Consider the following 20,918-nt stretch of genomic DNA (forward strand, 5'->3'; position numbering starts at 1 on the left):
TTGTTACTCGTTGCCCATACTGGAATTTAAATAAAAAATGTTGTATAAAAATCTTTTAATTTTTTTTTCTATTGCATAGAAACTGTTTTTCATGTTTTTAAAAAAATGAATCGAACCTGACTTTCTTGGGTGGTCTGATAATTAAAACCGCACTTAAAGGCCAACCAATGACGGTTTCCCACGGGAAATTTTGTGTGCTGCATTAAGACCTTAGCCAGTTCTTACGTCGTTATAAAACCTTGTTCAGTTTGGGCTCTCCGAGTGCCCCATACTGACGGCAAAATTCACGCGGTAGTTATATCTCCACAGCCCGATGATCGTCAGAGTCTCCACCCTCATAAAATCCTCTAATTTATGCTTCCAATACGCTGGATAACTAATGGACGCCTCAATTCCTAGTCAGCGCCAGTTGCCAAGGTGGAAACTTTCAATCATAATGACGTTCCTTTTTTAACATATGAATAAAAAGGGCTTTTAATATATTAACACAAGAAAATGAATAAAAAGTCATTCTCCGCAATTTTCAAGAAGATGAGCGCTGGAAGAGCCGGGATAGTTTAGTAGGTAAAGCTTGAGGGTTTTAACCTTAAGAGCCTCAGTTGAAACCACAGTTTAAGAGGGAAGCCTGTTTGAAGAAAACAAAATTTTTAAATTTCGTTGTCGGTTTTATTGAATGTTGTGACGTTACGATGTTGCCCCACTGAGGGTCGCCCGTGTAGCTCAGTCGGTACAGCGTTAGGCTCTTAACCTATCGGTCCTGGGTTCGAGCCCCAGTTCGGGTGCTTAACCTTTTACGGGAAGTTAAGAAACGTTCGACGGATGTGGTTAGGGAGAAATTCGTGACCTTGAAAAAAATCGGATGTTATTTGTTTCCAAATCCAAATATTGAACTACTTACGTCTGTTCGCCAGGCGTTGTTCAAAATGAAATATAGTCAGTGTCCTTTTCGTTGTAACTCGTTGCCCATACGGAAATTTAAATAAAAATTGTTGTAAAAAAATCTTTTAATTTTTTTCTATTGCATAGAAACTGTTTTACATGTTTTCAAAAAAAGGAATCGAACCTGACTTTCTTGGCTGGTCTGATAATCAAAACCGCACTTAAAGGCCAACCAATGACGGTTTCCTAAGGGAAATTTTGTGGGCTGCATTAAGACCTTAGCCAGTTCTTACGTCGTTATAAAACCTGGTAAAGTTTGGGCTCTCCGAGTGCCCCATACTGACGGCAAACTTCACGCGGTAGTTATATTTCCACAGACCGATGATCGTCAGAGTCTCCACCCTCATAAAATCCTCTAATTTATGCTTCCAAGACGCTGGATAACTAATGGACGCCTCAATTCCTAGTCAGCGCCAGTTGCCAAGGTGGAAACTTTCAATCATAATAACGTTCCTTTTTTTAACATAGGAATAAAAAGGGCTTTTAATATATTAACAGAAGAAAATGAATACAAAGTCATTCTCCGCAATTTTCAAGAAGATGAGCGCTGGAAGAGCCGGGATAGTTTAGTCGGTAAAGCTTGAGGGTTTTAACCTTAAGAGCCTCAGTTGAAACCACAGTTTAAGAGGGAAGCCTGTTTGAAGAAAACAAAATTTTTTAAATTTCGTTGTCGGTTTTATTGAATGTTGTGACGTTACGATTTTGCACCACTGAGGGTCGGCCGTGTAGCTCAGTCGGTAGAGCGTTAGGCTCTTAACCTAACGGTCCTGGGTTCAAGCCCCAGTTCGGGTGCTTAACCTTTTACGGGAAGTTAAGAAACGTTCGACGGATGTGGTTAGGGATAAATTCGTGACCTTGAAAAAAAGCGGAAATTATTTATTTCCAAATCCAAATATTGAACTACTTACGTCTGTTCGCCAGGCGTTGTTTAAAATGACTTATAGTCAGAGTCCTTTTCGTTGTTACTCGTTGCCCATACTGGAATTTAAATAAAAAATGTTGTATAAAAATCTTTTAATTTTTTTCTATTGCATAGAAACTGTTTTACATGTTTTCAAAAAAAGGAATCGAACCTGACTTTCTTGGCTGGTCTGATAATTCATACCGCACTTAAAGGCCAACCAATGACGGTTTCCTACGGGAAATTTTGTGTGCTGCATTAACACCTTAGCCAGTTCTTACGTCGTTATAAAACCTGGTAAAAATTGGGCTCTCCGAGTGCCCCATACTGACGGCAAACTTCACGCGGTAGTTATATTTCCACAGCCCGATGATCGTCAGAGTCTCCACCCTCATAAAATCCTCTAATTTATGCTTCCAAGACGCTGGATAACTAATGGACGCCTCAATTCCTAGTCAGCGCCAGTTGCCAAGGTGGAAACTTTCAATCATAATGACGTTCCTTTTTTAACATATGAATAAAAAGGGCTTTTAATATATTAACAGAAGAAAATGAATAAAAAGAAATAATCCGCAATTTTCAAGAAGATGAGCGCTGGAAGAGCCAGGATAGCTTAGTCGGTAAAGCTTGAGGGTTTTAACCTAAAGAGCCTCTGTTGAAGCCACAGTTTAAGAGGGAAGCCTGTTTGAAGAAAACTAAAATTTTTAAATTTCGTTGTCCGTTTTATTGAATGTTGTGACGTTACGATTTTGCCCGCAGAGGGTCGCCCGTGTAGCTCAGTCGGTAGAGCGTTAGGCTCTTACACTAACGGTCCTGGGTTCGAGCCCCAGTTCGGGTGCTTAACCTTTTGCGGGAAGTTAAGAAACGTTCGACGGATGTGGTTTGCGATAAATTCGTGACCTTGAAAAAAAGCGGAAGTTATTTATTTCCAAATCTTAATATTGAACTACTTACGTCTGTTCGCCAGGCGTTGTTTAAAATGACATATAGTCAGAGTCCTTTTCGTTGTTACTCGTTGCCCATACTGGAATTTAAATAAAAAATGTTGTATAAAAATCTTTTAATTTTTTTTTCTATTGCATAGAAACTGTTTTTCATGTTTTTAAAAAAATGAATCGAACCTGACTTTCTTGGGTGGTCTGATAATTAAAACCGCACTTAAAGGCCAACCAATGACGGTTTCCCACGGGAAATTTTGTGTGCTGCATTAAGACCTTAGCCAGTTCTTACGTCGTTATAAAACCTTGTTCAGTTTGGGCTCTCCGAGTGCCCCATACTGACGGCAAAATTCACGCGGTAGTTATATCTCCACAGCCCGATGATCGTCAGAGTCTCCACCCTCATAAAATCCTCTAATTTATGCTTCCAAGACGCTGGATAACTAATGGACGCCTCAATTCCTAGTCAGCGCCAGTTGCCAAGGTGGAAACTTTCAATCATAATGACGTTCCTTTTTTAACATATGAATAAAAAGGGCTTTTAATATATTAACAGAAGAAAATGAATAAAAAGAAATAATCCGCAATTTTCAAGAAGATGAGCGCTGGAAGAGCCAGGATAGCTTAGTCGGTAAAGCTTGAGGGTTTTAACCTAAAGAGCCTCTGTTGAAGCCACAGTTTAAGAGGGAAGCCTGTTTGAAGAAATCTAAAATTTTTAAATTTCGTTGTCCGTTTTATTGAATGTTGTGACGTTACGATTTTGCCCGCAGAGGGTCGCCCGTATAGCTCAGTCGGTAGAGCGTTAGGCTCTTAACCTAAGGGTCCTGGGTTCGAGCCCCAGTTCGGGTGCTTAACCTTTTGCGGGAAGTTAAGAAACGTTCGACGGATGTGGTTTGCGATAAATTCGTGACCTTGAAAAAAAGCGGAAGTTATTTATTTCCAAATCTTAATATTGAACTACTTACGTCTGTTCGCCAGGCGTTGTTTAAAATGACATATAGTCAGAGTCCTTTTCGTTGTTACTCGTTGCCCATACTGGAATTTAAATAAAAAATGTTGTATAAAAATCTTTTAATTTTTTTTTCTATTGCATAGAAACTGTTTTTCATGTTTTTAAAAAAATGAATCGAACCTGACTTTCTTGGGTGGTCTGATAATTAAAACCGCACTTAAAGGCCAACCAATGACGGTTTCCCACGGGAAATTTTGTGTGCTGCATTAAGACCTTAGCCAGTTCTTACGTCGTTATAAAACCTTGTTCAGTTTGGACTCTCCGAGTGCCCCATACTGACGGCAAAATTCACGCGGTAGTTATATCTCCACAGCCCGATGATCGTCAGAGTCTCCACCCTCATAAAATCCTCTAATTTATGCTTCCAAGACGCTGGATAACTAATGGACGCCTCAATTCCTAGTCAGCGCCAGTTGCCAAGGTGGAAACTTTCAATCATAATGACGTTCCTTTTTTAACATATGAATAAAAAGGGCTTTTAATATATTAACAGAAGAAAATGAATAAAAAGAAATAATCCGCAATTTTCAAGAAGATGAGCGCTGGAAGAGCCAGGATAGCTTAGTCGGTAAAGCTTGAGGGTTTTAACCTAAAGAGCCTCTGTTGAAGCCACAGTTTAAGAGGGAAGCCTGTTTGAAGAAAACTAAAATTTTTAAATTTCGTTGTCCGTTTTATTGAATGTTGTGACGTTACGATTTTGCCCGCAGAGGGTCGCCCGTGTAGCTCAGTCGGTAGAGCGTTAGGCTCTTAACCTAAGGGTCCTGGGTTCGAGCCCCAGTTCGGGTGCTTAACCTTTTGCGGGAAGTTAAGAAACGTTCGACGGATGTGGTTTGCGATAAATTCGTGACCTTGAAAAAAAGCGGAAGTTATTTATTTCCAAATCTTAATATTGAACTACTTACGTCTGTTCGCCAGGCGTTGTTTAAAATGACATATAGTCAGAGTCCTTTTCGTTGTTACTCGTTGCCCATACTGGAATTTAAATAAAAAATGTTGTATAAAAATCTTTTAATTTTTTTTTCTATTGCATAGAAACTGTTTTTCATGTTTTTAAAAAAATGAATCGAACCTGACTTTCTTGGGTGGTCTGATAATTAAAACCGCACTTAAAGGCCAACCAATGACGGTTTCCCACGGGAAATTTTGTGTGCTGCATTAAGACCTTAGCCAGTTCTTACGTCGTTATAAAACCTTGTTCAGTTTGGACTCTCCGAGTGCCCCATACTGACGGCAAAATTCACGCGGTAGTTATATCTCCACAGCCCGATGATCGTCAGAGTCTCCACCCTCATAAAATCCTCTAATTTATGCTTCCAAGACGCTGGATAACTAATGGACGCCTCAATTCCTAGTCAGCGCCAGTTGCCAAGGTGGAAACTTTCAATCATAATGACGTTCCTTTTTTAACATATGAATAAAAAGGGCTTTTAATATATTAACAGAAGAAAATGAATAAAAAGAAATAATCCGCAATTTTCAAGAAGATGAGCGCTGGAAGAGCCAGGATAGCTTAGTCGGTAAAGCTTGAGGGTTTTAACCTAAAGAGCCTCTGTTGAAGCCACAGTTTAAGAGGGAAGCCTGTTTGAAGAAAACTAAAATTTTTAAATTTCGTTGTCCGTTTTATTGAATGTTGTGACGTTACGATTTTGCCCGCAGAGGGTCGCCCGTGTAGCTCAGTCGGTAGAGCGTTAGGCTCTTAACCTAACGGTCCTGGGTTCGAGCCCCAGTTCGGGTGCTTAACCTTTTGCGGGAAGTTAAGAAACGTTCGACGGATGTGGTTTGCGATAAATTCGTGACCTTGAAAAAAAAGCGGAAGTTATTTATTTCCAAATCTTAATATTGAACTACTTACGTCTGTTCGCCAGGCGTTGTTTAAAATGACATATAGTCAGAGTCCTTTTCGTTGTTACTCGTTGCCCATACTGGAATTTAAATAAAAAATGTTGTATAAAAATCTTTTAATTTTTTTTTCTATTGCATAGAAACTGTTTTTCATGTTTTTAAAAAAATGAATCGAACCTGACTTTCTTGGGTGGTCTGATAATTAAAACCGCACTTAAAGGCCAACCAATGACGGTTTCCCACGGGAAATTTTGTGTGCTGCATTAAGACCTTAGCCAGTTCTTACGTCGTTATAAAACCTTGTTCAGTTTGGGCTCTCCGAGTGCCCCATACTGACGGCAAAATTCACGCGGTAGTTATATCTCCACAGCCCGATGATCGTCAGAGTCTCCACCCTCATAAAATCCTCTAATTTATGCTTCCAAGACGCTGGATAACTAATGGACGCCTCAATTCCTAGTCAGCGCCAGTTGCCAAGGTGGAAACTTTCAATCATAATGACGTTCCTTTTTTAACATATGAATAAAAAGGGCTTTTAATATATTAACAGAAGAAAATGAATAAAAAGAAATAATCCGCAATTTTCAAGAAGATGAGCGCTGGAAGAGCCAGGATAGCTTAGTCGGTAAAGCTTGAGGGTTTTAACCTAAAGAGCCTCTGTTGAAGCCACAGTTTAAGAGGGAAGCCTGTTTGAAGAAATCTAAAATTTTTAAATTTCGTTGTCCGTTTTATTGAATGTTGTGACGTTACGATTTTGCCCGCAGAGGGTCGCCCGTGTAGCTCAGTCGGTAGAGCGTTAGGCTCTTAACCTAACGGTCCTGGGTTCGAGCCCCAGTTCGGGTGCTTAACCTTTTGCGGGAAGTTAAGAAACGTTCGACGGATGTGGTTTGCGATAAATTCGTGACCTTGAAAAAAAGCGGAAGTTATTTATTTCCAAATCTTAATATTGAACTACTTACGTCTGTTCGCCAGGCGTTGTTTAAAATGACATATAGTCAGAGTCCTTTTCGTTGTTACTCGTTGCCCATACTGGAATTTAAATAAAAAATGTTGTATAAAAATCTTTTAATTTTTTTTTCTATTGCATAGAAACTGTTTTTCATGTTTTTAAAAAAATGAATCGAACCTGACTTTCTTGGGTGGTCTGATAATTAAAACCGCACTTAAAGGCCAACCAATGACGGTTTCCCACGGGAAATTTTGTGTGCTGCATTAAGACCTTAGCCAGTTCTTACGTCGTTATAAAACCTTGTTCAGTTTGGGCTCTCCGAGTGCCCCATACTGACGGCAAAATTCACGCGGTAGTTATATCTCCACAGCCCGATGATCGTCAGAGTCTCCACCCTCATAAAATCCTCTAATTTATGCTTCCAAGACGCTGGATAACTAATGGACGCCTCAATTCCTAGTCAGCGCCAGTTGCCAAGGTGGAAACTTTCAATCATAATGACGTTCCTTTTTTAACATATGAATAAAAAGGGCTTTTAATATATTAACAGAAGAAAATGAATAAAAAGAAATAATCCGCAATTTTCAAGAAGATGAGCGCTGGAAGAGCCAGGATAGCTTAGTCGGTAAAGCTTGAGGGTTTTAACCTAAAGAGCCTCTGTTGAAGCCACAGTTTAAGAGGGAAGCCTGTTTGAAGAAATCTAAAATTTTTAAATTTCGTTGTCCGTTTTATTGAATGTTGTGACGTTACGATTTTGCCCGCAGAGGGTCGCCCGTGTAGCTCAGTCGGTAGAGCGTTAGGCTCTTAACCTAACGGTCCTGGGTTCGAGCCCCAGTTCGGGTGCTTAACCTTTTGCGGGAAGTTAAGAAACGTTCGACGGATGTGGTTTGCGATAAATTCGTGACCTTGAAAAAAAGCGGAAGTTATTTATTTCCAAATCTTAATATTGAACTACTTACGTCTGTTCGCCAGGCGTTGTTTAAAATGACATATAGTCAGAGTCCTTTTCGTTGTTACTCGTTGCCCATACTGGAATTTAAATAAAAAATGTTGTATAAAAATCTTTTAATTTTTTTTTCTATTGCATAGAAACTGTTTTTCATGTTTTTAAAAAAATGAATCGAACCTGACTTTCTTGGGTGGTCTGATAATTAAAACCGCACTTAAAGGCCAACCAATGACGGTTTCCCACGGGAAATTTTGTGTGCTGCATTAAGACCTTAGCCAGTTCTTACGTCGTTATAAAACCTTGTTCAGTTTGGGCTCTCCGAGTGCCCCATACTGACGGCAAAATTCACGCGGTAGTTATATCTCCACAGCCCGATGATCGTCAGAGTCTCCACCCTCATAAAATCCTCTAATTTATGCTTCCAAGACGCTGGATAACTAATGGACGCCTCAATTCCTAGTCAGCGCCAGTTGCCAAGGTGGAAACTTTCAATCATAATGACGTTCCTTTTTTAACATATGAATAAAAAGGGCTTTTAATATATTAACAGAAGAAAATGAATAAAAAGAAATAATCCGCAATTTTCAAGAAGATGAGCGCTGGAAGAGCCAGGATAGCTTAGTCGGTAAAGCTTGAGGGTTTTAACCTAAAGAGCCTCTGTTGAAGCCACAGTTTAAGAGGGAAGCCTGTTTGAAGAAAACTAAAATTTTTAAATTTCGTTGTCCGTTTTATAGAATGTTGTGACGTTACGATTTTGCCCGCAGAGGGTCGCCCGTGTAGCTCAGTCGGTAGAGCGTTAGGCTCTTAACCTAACGGTCCTGGGTTCGAGCCCCAGCTCGGGTGCTTAACCTTTTGCGGGAAGTTAAGAAACGTTCGACGGATGTGGTTTGCGATAAATTCGTGACCTTGAAAAAAAGCGGAAGTAATTTATTTCCAAATCCAAAATTGAACTACTTACGTCTGTTCGCCAGGCGTTGTTTAAAATGACATATGGTCAGAGTCCTTTTCGTTGTTACTCGTTGCCCATACTGGAATTTAAATAAAAAATGTTGTATAAAAATCTTTTAATTTTTTTTTCTATTGCATAGAAACTGTTTTTCATGTTTTCAAAAAAATGAATCGAACCTGACTTTCTTGGGTGGTCTGATAATTAAAACCGCACTTAAAGGCCAACCAATGACGGTTTCCCACGGGAAATTTTGTGTGCTGCATTAAGACCTTAGCCAGTTCTTACGTCGTTATAAAACCTTGTTCAGTTTGGGCTCTCCGAGTGCCCCATACTGACGGCAAAATTCACGCGGTAGTTATATCTCCACAGCCCGATGATCGTCAGAGTCTCCACCCTCATAAAATCCTCTAATTTATGCTTCCAAGACGCTGGATAACTAATGGACGCCTCAATTCCTAGTCAGCGCCAGTTGCCAAGGTGGAAACTTTCAATCATAATGACGTTCCTTTTTTAACATATGAATAAAAAGGGCTTTTAATATATTAACAGAAGAAAATGAATAAAAAGAAATAATCCGCAATTTTCAAGAAGATGAGCGCTGGAAGAGCCAGGATAGCTTAGTCGGTAAAGCTTGAGGGTTTTAACCTAAAGAGCCTCTGTTGAAGCCACAGTTTAAGAGGGAAGCCTGTTTGAAGAAAACTAAAATTTTTAAATTTCGTTGTCCGTTTTATTGAATGTTGTGACGTTACGATTTTGCCCGCAGAGGGTCGCCCGTGTAGCTCAGTCGGTAGAGCGTTAGGCTCTTAACCTAACGGTCCTGGGTTCGAGCCCCAGTTCGGGTGCTTAACCTTTTGCGGGAAGTTAAGAAACGTTCGACGGATGTGGTTTGCGATAAATTCGTGACCTTGAAAAAAAGCGGAAGTTATTTATTTCCAAATCTTAATATTGAACTACTTACGTCTGTTCGCCAGGCGTTGTTGAAAATGACATATAGTCAGAGTCCTTTTCGTTGTTACTCGTTGCCCATACTGGAATTTAAATAAAAAATGTTGTATAAAAATCTTTTAATTTTTTTTTCTATTGCATAGAAACTGTTTTTCATGTTTTTAAAAAAATGAATCGAACCTGACTTTCTTGGGTGGTCTGATAATTAAAACCGCACTTAAAGGCCAACCAATGACGGTTTCCCACGGGAAATTTTGTGTGCTGCATTAAGACCTTAGCCAGTTCTTACGTCGTTATAAAACCTTGTTCAGTTTGGGCTCTCCGAGTGCCCCATACTGACGGCAAAATTCACGCGGTAGTTATATCTCCACAGCCCGATGATCATCAGAGTCTCCACCCTCATAAAATCCTCTAATTTATGCTTCCAAGACGCTGGATAACTAATGGACGCCTCAATTCCTAGTCAGCGCCAGTTGCCAAGGTGGAAACTTTCAATCATAATGACGTTCCTTTTTTAACATATGAATAAAAAGGGCTTTTAATATATTAACAGACGAAAATGAATAAAAAGAAATAATCCGCAATTTTCAAGAAGATGAGCGCTGGAAGAGCCAGGATAGCTTAGTCGGTAAAGCTTGAGGGTTTTAACCTAAAGAGCCTCTGTTGAAGCCACAGTTTAAGAGGGAAGCCTGTTTGAAGAAATCTAAAATTTTTAAATTTCGTTGTCCGTTTTATTGAATGTTGTGACGTTACGATTTTGCCCGCAGAGGGTCGCCCGTGTAGCTCAGTCGGTAGAGCGTTAGGCTCTTAACCTAACGGTCCTGGGTTCGAGCCCCAGTTCGGGTGCTTAACCTTTTGCGGGAAGTTAAGAAACGTTCGACGGATGTGGTTTGCGATAAATTCGTGACCTTGAAAAAAAGCGGAAGTTATTTATTTCCAAATCTTAATATTGAACTACTTACGTCTGTTCGCCAGGCGTTGTTTAAAATGACATATAGTCAGAGTCCTTTTCGTTGTTACTCGTTGCCCATACTGGAATTTAAATAAAAAATGTTGTATAAAAATCTTTTAATTTTTTTTTCTATTGCATAGAAACTGTTTTTCATGTTTTTAAAAAAATGAATCGAACCTGACTTTCTTGGGTGGTCTGATAATTAAAACCGCACTTAAAGGCCAACCAATGACGGTTTCCCACGGGAAATTTTGTGTGCTGCATTAAGACCTTAGCCAGTTCTTACGTCGTTATAAAACCTTGTTCAGTTTGGGCTCTCCGAGTGCCCCATACTGACGGCAAAATTCACGCGGTAGTTATATCTCCACAGCCCGATGATCGTCAGAGTCTCCACCCTCATAAAATCCTCTAATTTATGCTTCCAAGACGCTGGATAACTAATGGACGCCTCAATTCCTAGTCAGCGCCAGTTGCCAAGGTGGAAACTTTCAATCATAATGACGTTCCTTTTTTAACATATGACTAAAAAGGGCTTTTAATATATTAACAGAAGAAAATGAATAAAAAGAAATAATCCGCAATTTTCAAGAAGATGAGCGCTGGAAGAGCCAGGATAGCTTAGTCGGTAAAGCTTGAGGGTTTTAACCTAAAGAGCCTCTGTTGAAGCCACAGTTTAAGAGGGAAGCCTGTTTGAAGAAAACTAAAATTTTTAAATTTCGTTGTCCGTTTTATTGAATGTTGTGACGTTACGATTTTGCCCGCAGAGGGTCGCCCGTGTAGCTCAGTCGGTAGAGCGTTAGGCTCTTAACCTAACGGTCCTGGGTTCGAGCCCCAGTTCGGGTGCTTAACCTTTTGCGGGAAGTTAAGAAACGTTCGACGGATGTGGTTTGCGATAAATTCGTGACCTTGAAAAAAAGCGGAAGTTATTTATTTCCAAATCTTAATATTGAACTACTTACGTCTGTTCGCCAGGCGTTGTTTAAAATGACATATAGTCAGAGTCCTTTTCGTTGTTACTCGTTGCCCATACTGGAATTTAAATAAAAAATGTTGTATAAAAATCTTTTAATTTTTTTTTCTATTGCATAGAAACTGTTTTTCATGTTTTTAAAAAAATGAATCGAACCTGACTTTCTTGGGTGGTCTGATAATTAAAACCGCACTTAAAGGCCAACCAATGACGGTTTCCCACGGGAAATTTTGTGTGCTGCATTAAGACCTTAGCCAGTTCTTACGTCGTTATAAAACCTTGTTCAGTTTGGGCTCTCCGAGTGCCCCATACTGACGGCAAAATTCACGCGGTAGTTATATCTCCACAGCCCGATGATCGTCAGAGTCTCCACCCTCATAAAATCCTCTAATTTATGCTTCCAAGACGCTGGATAACTAATGGACGCCTCAATTCCTAGTCAGCGCCAGTTGCCAAGGTGGAAACTTTCAATCATAATGACGTTCCTTTTTTAACATATGAATAAAAAGGGCTTTTAATATATTAACAGACGAAAATGAATAAAAAGAAATAATCCGCAATTTTCAAGAAGATGAGCGCTGGAAGAGCCAGGATAGCTTAGTCGGTAAAGCTTGAGGGTTTTAACCTAAAGAGCCTCTGTTGAAGCCACAGTTTAAGAGGGAAGCCTGTTTGAAGAAATCTAAAATTTTTAAATTTCGTTGTCCGTTTTATTGAATGTTGTGACGTTACGATTTTGCCCGCAGAGGGTCGCCCGTGTAGCTCAGTCGGTAGAGCGTTAGGCTCTTATCCTAACGGTCCTGGGTTCGAGCCCCAGTTCGGGTGCTTAACCTTTTGCGGGAAGTTAAGAAACGTTCGACGGATGTGGTTTGCGATAAATTCGTGACCTTGAAAAAAAGCGGAAGTTATTTATTTCCAAATCTTAATATTGAACTACTTACGTCTGTTCGCCAGGCGTTGTTTAAAATGACATATAGTCAGAGTCCTTTTCGTTGTTACTCGTTGCCCATACTGGAATTTAAATAAAAAATGTTGTATAAAAATCTTTTAATTTTTTTTTCTATTGCATAGAAACTGTTTTTCATGTTTTTAAAAAAATGAATCGAACCTGACTTTCTTGGGTGGTCTGATAATTAAAACCGCACTTAAAGGCCAACCAATGACGGTTTCCCACGGGAAATTTTGTGTGCTGCATTAAGACCTTAGCCAGTTCTTACGTCGTTATAAAACCTTGTTCAGTTTGGGCTCTCCGAGTGCCCCATACTGACGGCAAAATTCACGCGGTAGTTATATCTCCACAGCCCGATGATCGTCAGAGTCTCCACCCTCATAAAATCCTCTAATTTATGCTTCCAAGACGCTGGATAACTAATGGACGCCTCAATTCCTAGTCAGCGCCAGTTGCCAAGGTGGAAACTTTCAATCATAATGACGTTCCTTTTTTAACATATGAATAAAAAGGGCTTTTAATATATTAACAGACGAAAATGAATAAAAAGAAATAATCCGCAATTTTCAAGAAGATGAGCGCTGGAAGAGCCAGGATAGCTTAGTCGGTAAAGCTTGAGGGTTTTAACCTAAAGAGCCTCTGTTGAAGCCACAGTTTAAGAGGGAAGCCTGTTTGAAGAAATCTAAAATTTTTAAATTTCGTTGTCCGTTTTATTGAATGTTGTGACGTTACGATTTTGCCCGCAGAGGGTCGCCCGTGTAGCTCAGTCGGTAGAGCGTTAGGCTCTTAACCTAACGGTCCTGGGTTCGAGCCCCAGTTCGGGTGCTTAACCTTTTGCGGGAAGTTAAGAAACGTTCGACGGATGTGGTTTGCGATAAATTCGTGACCTTGAAAAAAAGCGGAAGTTATTTATTTCCAAATCTTAATATTGAACTACTTACGTCTGTTCGCCAGGCGTTGTTTAAAATGACATATAGTCAGAGTCCTTTTCGTTGTTACTCGTTGCCCATACTGGAATTTAAATAAAAAATGTTGTATAAAAATCTTTTAATTTTTTTTTCTATTGCATAGAAACTGTTTTTCATGTTTTTAAAAAAATGAATCGAACCTGACTTTCTTGGGTGGTCTGATAATTAAAACCGCACTTAAAGGCCAACCAATGACGGTTTCCCACGGGAAATTTTGTGTGCTGCATTAAGACCTTAGCCAGTTCTTACGTCGTTATAAAACCTTGTTCAGTTTGGGCTCTCCGAGTGCCCCATACTGACGGCAAAATTCACGCGGTAGTTATATCTCCACAGCCCGATGATCGTCAGAGTCTCCACCCTCATAAAATCCTCTAATTTATGCTTCCAAGACGCTGGATAACTAATGGACGCCTCAATTCCTAGTCAGCGCCAGTTGCCAAGGTGGAAACTTTCAATCATAATGACGTTCCTTTTTTAACATATGAATAAAAAGGGCTTTTAATATATTAACAGAAGAAAATGAATAAAAAGAAATAATCCGCAATTTTCAAGAAGATGAGCGCTGGAAGAGCCAGGATAGCTTAGTCGGTAAAGCTTGAGGGTTTTAACCTAAAGAGCCTCTGTTGAAGCCACAGTTTAAGAGGGAAGCCTGTTTGAAGAAATCTAAAATTTTTAAATTTCGTTGTCCGTTTTATTGAATGTTGTGACGTTACGATTTTGCCCGCAGAGGGTCGCCCGTGTAGCTCAGTCGGTAGAGCGTTAGGCTCTTAACCTAACGGTCCTGGGTTCGAGCCCCAGTTCGGGTGCTTAACCTTTTGCGGGAAGTTAAGAAACGTTCGACGGATGTGGTTTGCGATAAATTCGTGACCTTGAAAAAAAGCGGAAGTTATTTATTTCCAAATCTTAATATTGAACTACTTACGTCTGTTCGCCAGGCGTTGTTTAAAATGACATATAGTCAGAGTCCTTTTCGTTGTTACTCGTTGCCCATACTGGAATTTAAATAAAAAATGTTGTATAAAAATCTTTTAATTTTTTTTTCTATTGCATAGAAACTGTTTTTCATGTTTTTAAAAAAATGAATCGAACCTGACTTTCTTGGGTGGTCTGATAATTAAAACCGCACTTAAAGGCCAACCAATGACGGTTTCCCACGGGAAATTTTGTGTGCTGCATTAAGACCTTAGCCAGTTCTTACGTCGTTATAAAACCTTGTTCAGTTTGGGCTCTCCGAGTGCCCCATACTGACGGCAAAATTCACGCGGTAGTTATATCTCCACAGCCCGATGATCGTCAGAGTCTCCACCCTCATAAAATCCTCTAATTTATGCTTCCAAGACGCTGGATAACTAATGGACGCCTCAATTCCTAGTCAGCGCCAGTTGCCAAGGTGGAAACTTTCAATCATAATGACGTTCCTTTTTTAACATATGAATAAAAAGGGCTTTTAATATATTAACAGAAGAAAATGAATAAAAAGAAATAATCCGCAATTTTCAAGAAGATGAGCGCTGGAAGAGCCAGGATAGCTTAGTCGGTAAAGCTTGAGGGTTTTAACCTAAAGAGCCTCTGTTGAAGCCACAGTTTAAGAGGGAAGCCTGTTTGAAGAAATCTAAAATTTTTAAATTTCGTTGTCCGTTTTATTGAATGTTGTGACGTTACGATTTTGCCCGCAGAGGGTCGCCCGTGTAGCTCAGTCGGTAGAGCGTTAGGCTCTTAACCTAACGGTCCTGGGTTCGAGCCCCAGTTCGGGTGCTTAACCTTTTGCGGGAAGTTAAGAAACGTTCGACGGATGTGGTTTGCGATAAATTCGTGACCTTGAAAAAAAGCGGAAGTTATTTATTTCCAAATCTTAATATTGAACTACTTACGTCTGTTCGCCAGGCGTTGTTTAAAATGACATATAGTCAGAGTCCTTTTCGTTGTTACTCGTTGCCCATACTGGAATTTAAATAAAAAATGTTGTATAAAAATCTTTTAATTTTTTTTTCTATTGCATAGAAACTGTTTTTCATGTTTTTAAAAAAATGAATCGAACCTGACTTTCTTGGGTGGTCTGATAATTAAAACCGCACTTAAAGGCCAACCAATGACGGTTTCCCACGGGAAATTTTGTGTGCTGCATTAAGACCTTAGCCAGTTCTTACGTCGTTATAAAACCTTGTTCAGTTTGGGCTCTCCGAGTGCCCCATACTGACGGCAAAATTCACGCGGTAGTTATATCTCCACAGCCCGATGATCGTCAGAGTCTCCACCCTCATAAAATCCTCTAATTTATGCTTCCAAGACGCTGGATAACTAATGGACGCCTCAATTCCTAGTCAGCGCCAGTTGCCAAGGTGGAAACTTTCAATCATAATGACGTTCCTTTTTTAACATATGAATAAAAAGGGCTTTTAATATATTAACAGAAGAAAATGAATAAAAAGAAATAATCCGCAATTTTCAAGAAGATGAGCGCTGGAAGAGCCAGGATAGCTTAGTCGGTAAAGCTTGAGGGTTTTAACCTAAAGAGCCTCTGTTGAAGCCACAGTTTAAGAGGGAAGCCTGTTTGAAGAAATCTAAAATTTTTAAATTTCGTTGTCCGTTTTATTGAATGTTGTGACGTTACGATTTTGCCCGCAGAGGGTCGCCCGTGTAGCTCAGTCGGTAGAGCGTTAGGCTCTTAACCTAACGGTCCTGGGTTCGAGCCCCAGTTCGGGTGCTTAACCTTTTGCGGGAAGTTAAGAAACGTTCGACGGATGTGGTTTGCGATAAATTCGTGACCTTGAAAAAAAGCGGAAGTTATTTATTTCCAAATCTTAATATTGAACTACTTACGTCTGTTCGCCAGGCGTTGTTTAAAATGACATATAGTCAGAGTCCTTTTCGTTGTTACTCGTTGCCCATACTGGAATTTAAATAAAAAATGTTGTATAAAAATCTTTTAATTTTTTTTTCTATTGCATAGAAACTGTTTTTCATGTTTTTAAAAAAATGAATCGAACCTGACTTTCTTGGGTGGTCTGATAATTAAAACCGCACTTAAAGGCCAACCAATGACGGTTTCCCACGGGAAATTTTGTGTGCTGCATTAAGACCTTAGCCAGTTCTTACGTCGTTATAAAACCTTGTTCAGTTTGGGCTCTCCGAGTGCCCCATACTGACGGCAAAATTCACGCGGTAGTTATATCTCCACAGCCCGATGATCGTCAGAGTCTCCACCCTCATAAAATCCTCTAATTTATGCTTCCAAGACGCTGGATAACTAATGGACGCCTCAATTCCTAGTCAGCGCCAGTTGCCAAGGTGGAAACTTTCAATCATAATGACGTTCCTTTTTTAACATATGAATAAAAAGGGCTTTTAATATATTAACAGAAGAAAATGAATAAAAAGAAATAATCCGCAATTTTCAAGAAGATGAGCGCTGGAAGAGCCAGGATAGCTTAGTCGGTAAAGCTTGAGGGTTTTAACCTAAAGAGCCTCTGTTGAAGCCACAGTTTAAGAGGGAAGCCTGTTTGAAGAAATCTAAAATTTTTAAATTTCGTTGTCCGTTTTATTGAATGTTGTGACGTTACGATTTTGCCCGCAGAGGGTCGCCCGTGTAGCTCAGTCGGTAGAGCGTTAGGCTCTTAACCTAACGGTCCTGGGTTCGAGCCCCAGTTCGGGTGCTTAACCTTTTGCGGGAAGTTAAGAAACGTTCGACGGATGTGGTTTGCGATAAATTCGTGACCTTGAAAAAAAGCGGAAGTTATTTATTTCCAAATCTTAATATTGAACTACTTACGTCTGTTCGCCAGGCGTTGTTTAAAATGACATATAGTCAGAGTCCTTTTCGTTGTTACTCGTTGCCCATACTGGAATTTAAATAAAAAATGTTGTATAAAAATCTTTTAATTTTTTTTTCTATTGCATAGAAACTGTTTTTCATGTTTTTAAAAAAATGAATCGAACCTGACTTTCTTGGGTGGTCTGATAATTAAAACCGCACTTAAAGGCCAACCAATGACGGTTTCCCACGGGAAATTTTGTGTGCTGCATTAAGACCTTAGCCAGTTCTTACGTCGTTATAAAACCTTGTTCAGTTTGGGCTCTCCGAGTGCCCCATACTGACGGCAAAATTCACGCGGTAGTTATATCTCCACAGCCCGATGATCGTCAGAGTCTCCACCCTCATAAAATCCTCTAATTTATGCTTCCAAGACGCTGGATAACTAATGGACGCCTCAATTCCTAGTCAGCGCCAGTTGCCAAGGTGGAAACTTTCAATCATAATGACGTTCCTTTTTTAACATATGAATAAAAAGGGCTTTTAATATATTAACAGAAGAAAATGAATAAAAAGAAATAATCCGCAATTTTCAAGAAGATGAGCGCTGGAAGAGCCAGGATAGCTTAGTCGGTAAAGCTTGAGGGTTTTAACCTAAAGAGCCTCTGTTGAAGCCACAGTTTAAGAGGGAAGCCTGTTTGAAGAAATCTAAAATTTTTAAATTTCGTTGTCCGTTTTATTGAATGTTGTGACGTTACGATTTTGCCCGCAGAGGGTCGCCCGTGTAGCTCAGTCGGTAGAGCGTTAGGCTCTTAACCTAACGGTCCTGGGTTCGAGCCCCATTTCGGGTGCTTAACCTTTTGCGGGAAGTTAAGAAACGTTCGACGGATGTGGTTTGCGATAAATTCGTGACCTTGAAAAAAAGCGGAAGTTATTTATTTCCAAATCTTAATATTGAACTACTTACGTCTGTTCGCCAGGCGTTGTTTAAAATGACATATAGTCAGAGTCCTTTTCGTTGTTACTCGTTGCCCATACTGGAATTTAAATAAAAAATGTTGAATAAAAATCTTTTAATTTTTTTTTCTATTGCATAGAAACTGTTTTTCATGTTTTTAAAAAAATGAATCGAACCTGACTTTCTTGGGTGGTCTGATAATTAAAACCGCACTTAAAGGCCAACCAATGACGGTTTCCCACGGGAAATTTTGTGTGCTGCATTAAGACCTTAGCCAGTTCTTACGTCGTTATAAAACCTTGTTCAGTTTGGGCTCTCCGAGTGCCCCATACTGACGGCAAAATTCACGCGGTAGTTATATCTCCACAGCCCGATGATCGTCAGAGTCTCCACCCTCATAAAATCCTCTAATTTATGCTTCCAAGACGCTGGATAACTAATGGACGCCTCAATTCCTAGTCAGCGCCAGTTGCCAAGGTGGAAACTTTCAATCATAATGACGTTCCTTTTTTAACATATGAATAAAAAGGGCTTTTAATATATTAACAGAAGAAAATGAATAAAAAGAAATAATCCGCAATTTTCAAGAAGATGAGCGCTGGAAGAGCCAGGATAGCTTAGTCGGTAAAGCTTGAGGGTTTTAACCTAAAGAGCCTCTGTTGAAGCCACAGTTTAAGAGGGAAGCCTGTTTGAAGAAATCTAAAATTTTTAAATTTCGTTGTCCGTTTTATTGAATGTTGTGACGTTACGATTTTGCCCGCAGAGGGTCGCCCGTGTAGCTCAGTCGGTAGAGCGTTAGGCTCTTAACCTAACGGTCCTGGGTTCGAGCCCCAGTTCGGGTGCTTAACCTTTTGCGGGAAGTTAAGAAACGTTCGACGGATGTGGTTTGCGATAAATTCGTGACCTTGAAAAAAAGCGGAAGTTATTTATTTCCAAATCTTAATATTGAACTACTTACGTCTGTTCGCCAGGCGTTGTTTAAAATGACATATAGTCAGAGTCCTTTTCGTTGTTACTCGTTGCCCATACTGGAATTTAAATAAAAAATGTTGAATAAAAATCTTTTAATTTTTTTTTCTATTGCATAGAAACTGTTTTTCATGTTTTTAAAAAAATGAATCGAACCTGACTTTCTTGGGTGGTCTGATAATTAAAACCGCACTTAAAGGCCAACCAATGACGGTTTCCCACGGGAAATTTTGTGTGCTGCATTAAGACCTTAGCCAGTTCTTACGTCGTTATAAAACCTTGTTCAGTTTGGGCTCTCCGAGTGCCCCATACTGACGGCAAAATTCACGCGGTAGTTATATCTCCACAGCCCGATGATCGTCAGAGTCTCCACCCTCATAAAATCCTCTAATTTATGCTTCCAAGACGCTGGATAACTAATGGACGCCTCAATTCCTAGTCAGCGCCAGTTGCCAAGGTGGAAACTTTCAATCATAATGACGTTCCTTTTTTAACATATGAATAAAAAGGGCTTTTAATATATTAACAGAAGAAAATGAATAAAAAGAAATAATCCGCAATTTTCAAGAAGATGAGCGCTGGAAGAGCCAGGATAGCTTAGTCGGTAAAGCTTGAGGGTTTTAACCTAAAGAGCCTCTGTTGAAGCCACAGTTTAAGAGGGAAGCCTGTTTGAAGAAATCTAAAATTTTTAAATTTCGTTGTCCGTTTTATTGAATGTTGTGACGTTACGATTTTGCCCGCAGAGGGTCGCCCGTGTAGCTCAGTCGGTAGAGCGTTAGGCTCTTAACCTAACGGTCCTGGGTTCGAGCCCCAGTTCGGGTGCTTAACCTTTTGCGGGAAGTTAAGAAACGTTCGACGGATGTGGTTTGCGATAAATTCGTGACCTTGAAAAAAAGCGGAAGTTATTTATTTCCAAATCTTAATATTGAACTACTTACGTCTGTTCGCCAGGCGTTGTTTAAAATGACATATAGTCAGAGTCCTTTTCGTTGTTACTCGTTGCCCATACTGGAATTTAAATAAAAAATGTTGTATAAAAATCTTTTAATTTTTTTTTCTATTGCATAGAAACTGTTTTTCATGTTTTTAAAAAAATGAATCGAACCTGACTTTCTTGGGTGGTCTGATAATTAAAACCGCACTTAAAGGCCAACCAATGACGGTTTCCCACGGGAAATTTTGTGTGCTGCATTAAGACCTTAGCCAGTTCTTACGTCGTTATAAAACCTTGTTCAGTTTGGGCTCTCCGAGTGCCCCATACTGACGGCAAAATTCACGCGGTAGTTATATCTCCACAGCCCGATGATCGTCAGAGTCTCCACCCTCATAAAATCCTCTAATTTATGCTTCCAAGACGCTGGATAACTAATGGACGCCTCAATTCCTAGTCAGCGCCAGTTGCCAAGGTGGAAACTTTCAATCATAATGACGTTCCTTTTTTAACATATGAATAAAAAGGGCTTTTAATATATTAACAGAAGAAAATGAATAAAAAGAAATAATCCGCAATTTTCAAGAAGATGAGCGCTGGAAGAGCCAGGATAGCTTAGTCGGTAAAGCTTGAGGGTTTTAACCTAAAGAGCCTCTGTTGAAGCCACAGTTTAAGAGGGAAGCCTGTTTGAAGAAAACTAAAATTTTTAAATTTCGTTGTCCGTTTTATTGAATGTTGTGCCGTTACGATTTTGCCCGCAGAGGGTCGCCCGTGTAGCTCAGTCGGTAGAGCGTTAGGCTCTTAACCTAACGGTCCTGGGTTCGAGCCCCAGTTCGGGTGCTTAACCTTTTGCGGGAAGTTAAGAAACGTTCGACGGATGTGGTTTGCGATAAATTCGTGACCTTGAAAAAAAGCGGAAGTTATTTATTTCCAAATCTTAATATTGAACTACTTACGTCTGTTCGCCAGGCGTTGTTTAAAATGACATATAGTCAGAGTCCTTTTCGTTGTTACTCGTTGCCCATACTGGAATTTAAATAAAAAATGTT

General features: G+C 39.7%; 1 protein-coding gene and 22 non-coding genes across 23 annotated transcripts in view; all 23 read left to right on the top strand.

Moving 5' to 3' along the window:
• The window catches only part of LOC149964411 (death-associated inhibitor of apoptosis 2-like), a 104,861-nt gene that overhangs the window by 65,716 nt on the left and 18,227 nt on the right, over positions 1–20,918 (top strand). The gene's annotated exons all lie outside the window — the stretch shown is intronic.
• TRNAK-CUU (transfer RNA lysine (anticodon CUU)) lies at positions 710–782 on the top strand. The gene has a single exon. It is a non-coding gene; the product is annotated as a tRNA-Lys (tRNA).
• Positions 1,659–1,731, top strand: TRNAK-CUU (transfer RNA lysine (anticodon CUU)). The gene has a single exon. It is a non-coding gene; the product is annotated as a tRNA-Lys (tRNA).
• Positions 2,606–2,678, top strand: TRNAK-CUU (transfer RNA lysine (anticodon CUU)). The gene has a single exon. It is a non-coding gene; the product is annotated as a tRNA-Lys (tRNA).
• Positions 3,555–3,627, top strand: TRNAK-CUU (transfer RNA lysine (anticodon CUU)). Its single transcript has one exon. It is a non-coding gene; the product is annotated as a tRNA-Lys (tRNA).
• On the top strand, positions 4,504–4,576 carry TRNAK-CUU (transfer RNA lysine (anticodon CUU)). The gene has a single exon. It is a non-coding gene; the product is annotated as a tRNA-Lys (tRNA).
• On the top strand, positions 5,453–5,525 carry TRNAK-CUU (transfer RNA lysine (anticodon CUU)). The gene has a single exon. It is a non-coding gene; the product is annotated as a tRNA-Lys (tRNA).
• Positions 6,403–6,475, top strand: TRNAK-CUU (transfer RNA lysine (anticodon CUU)). The gene has a single exon. It is a non-coding gene; the product is annotated as a tRNA-Lys (tRNA).
• On the top strand, positions 7,352–7,424 carry TRNAK-CUU (transfer RNA lysine (anticodon CUU)). Its single transcript has one exon. It is a non-coding gene; the product is annotated as a tRNA-Lys (tRNA).
• TRNAK-CUU (transfer RNA lysine (anticodon CUU)) lies at positions 8,301–8,373 on the top strand. Its single transcript has one exon. It is a non-coding gene; the product is annotated as a tRNA-Lys (tRNA).
• On the top strand, positions 9,249–9,321 carry TRNAK-CUU (transfer RNA lysine (anticodon CUU)). The gene has a single exon. It is a non-coding gene; the product is annotated as a tRNA-Lys (tRNA).
• On the top strand, positions 10,198–10,270 carry TRNAK-CUU (transfer RNA lysine (anticodon CUU)). The gene has a single exon. It is a non-coding gene; the product is annotated as a tRNA-Lys (tRNA).
• TRNAK-CUU (transfer RNA lysine (anticodon CUU)) lies at positions 11,147–11,219 on the top strand. Its single transcript has one exon. It is a non-coding gene; the product is annotated as a tRNA-Lys (tRNA).
• Positions 12,096–12,168, top strand: TRNAK-CUU (transfer RNA lysine (anticodon CUU)). The gene has a single exon. It is a non-coding gene; the product is annotated as a tRNA-Lys (tRNA).
• Positions 13,045–13,117, top strand: TRNAK-CUU (transfer RNA lysine (anticodon CUU)). The gene has a single exon. It is a non-coding gene; the product is annotated as a tRNA-Lys (tRNA).
• TRNAK-CUU (transfer RNA lysine (anticodon CUU)) lies at positions 13,994–14,066 on the top strand. Its single transcript has one exon. It is a non-coding gene; the product is annotated as a tRNA-Lys (tRNA).
• On the top strand, positions 14,943–15,015 carry TRNAK-CUU (transfer RNA lysine (anticodon CUU)). Its single transcript has one exon. It is a non-coding gene; the product is annotated as a tRNA-Lys (tRNA).
• TRNAK-CUU (transfer RNA lysine (anticodon CUU)) lies at positions 15,892–15,964 on the top strand. The gene has a single exon. It is a non-coding gene; the product is annotated as a tRNA-Lys (tRNA).
• Positions 16,841–16,913, top strand: TRNAK-CUU (transfer RNA lysine (anticodon CUU)). Its single transcript has one exon. It is a non-coding gene; the product is annotated as a tRNA-Lys (tRNA).
• On the top strand, positions 17,790–17,862 carry TRNAK-CUU (transfer RNA lysine (anticodon CUU)). The gene has a single exon. It is a non-coding gene; the product is annotated as a tRNA-Lys (tRNA).
• Positions 18,739–18,811, top strand: TRNAK-CUU (transfer RNA lysine (anticodon CUU)). The gene has a single exon. It is a non-coding gene; the product is annotated as a tRNA-Lys (tRNA).
• Positions 19,688–19,760, top strand: TRNAK-CUU (transfer RNA lysine (anticodon CUU)). Its single transcript has one exon. It is a non-coding gene; the product is annotated as a tRNA-Lys (tRNA).
• Positions 20,637–20,709, top strand: TRNAK-CUU (transfer RNA lysine (anticodon CUU)). Its single transcript has one exon. It is a non-coding gene; the product is annotated as a tRNA-Lys (tRNA).

Source organism: Leiobunum rupestre, chromosome 1, assembly GCF_980474605.1.
Source record: "Leiobunum rupestre chromosome 1, qqLeiRupe1.1.hap1, whole genome shotgun sequence".
In the NCBI taxonomy this organism is placed as follows: Eukaryota; Metazoa; Arthropoda; class Arachnida; order Opiliones; family Sclerosomatidae; genus Leiobunum; species Leiobunum rupestre.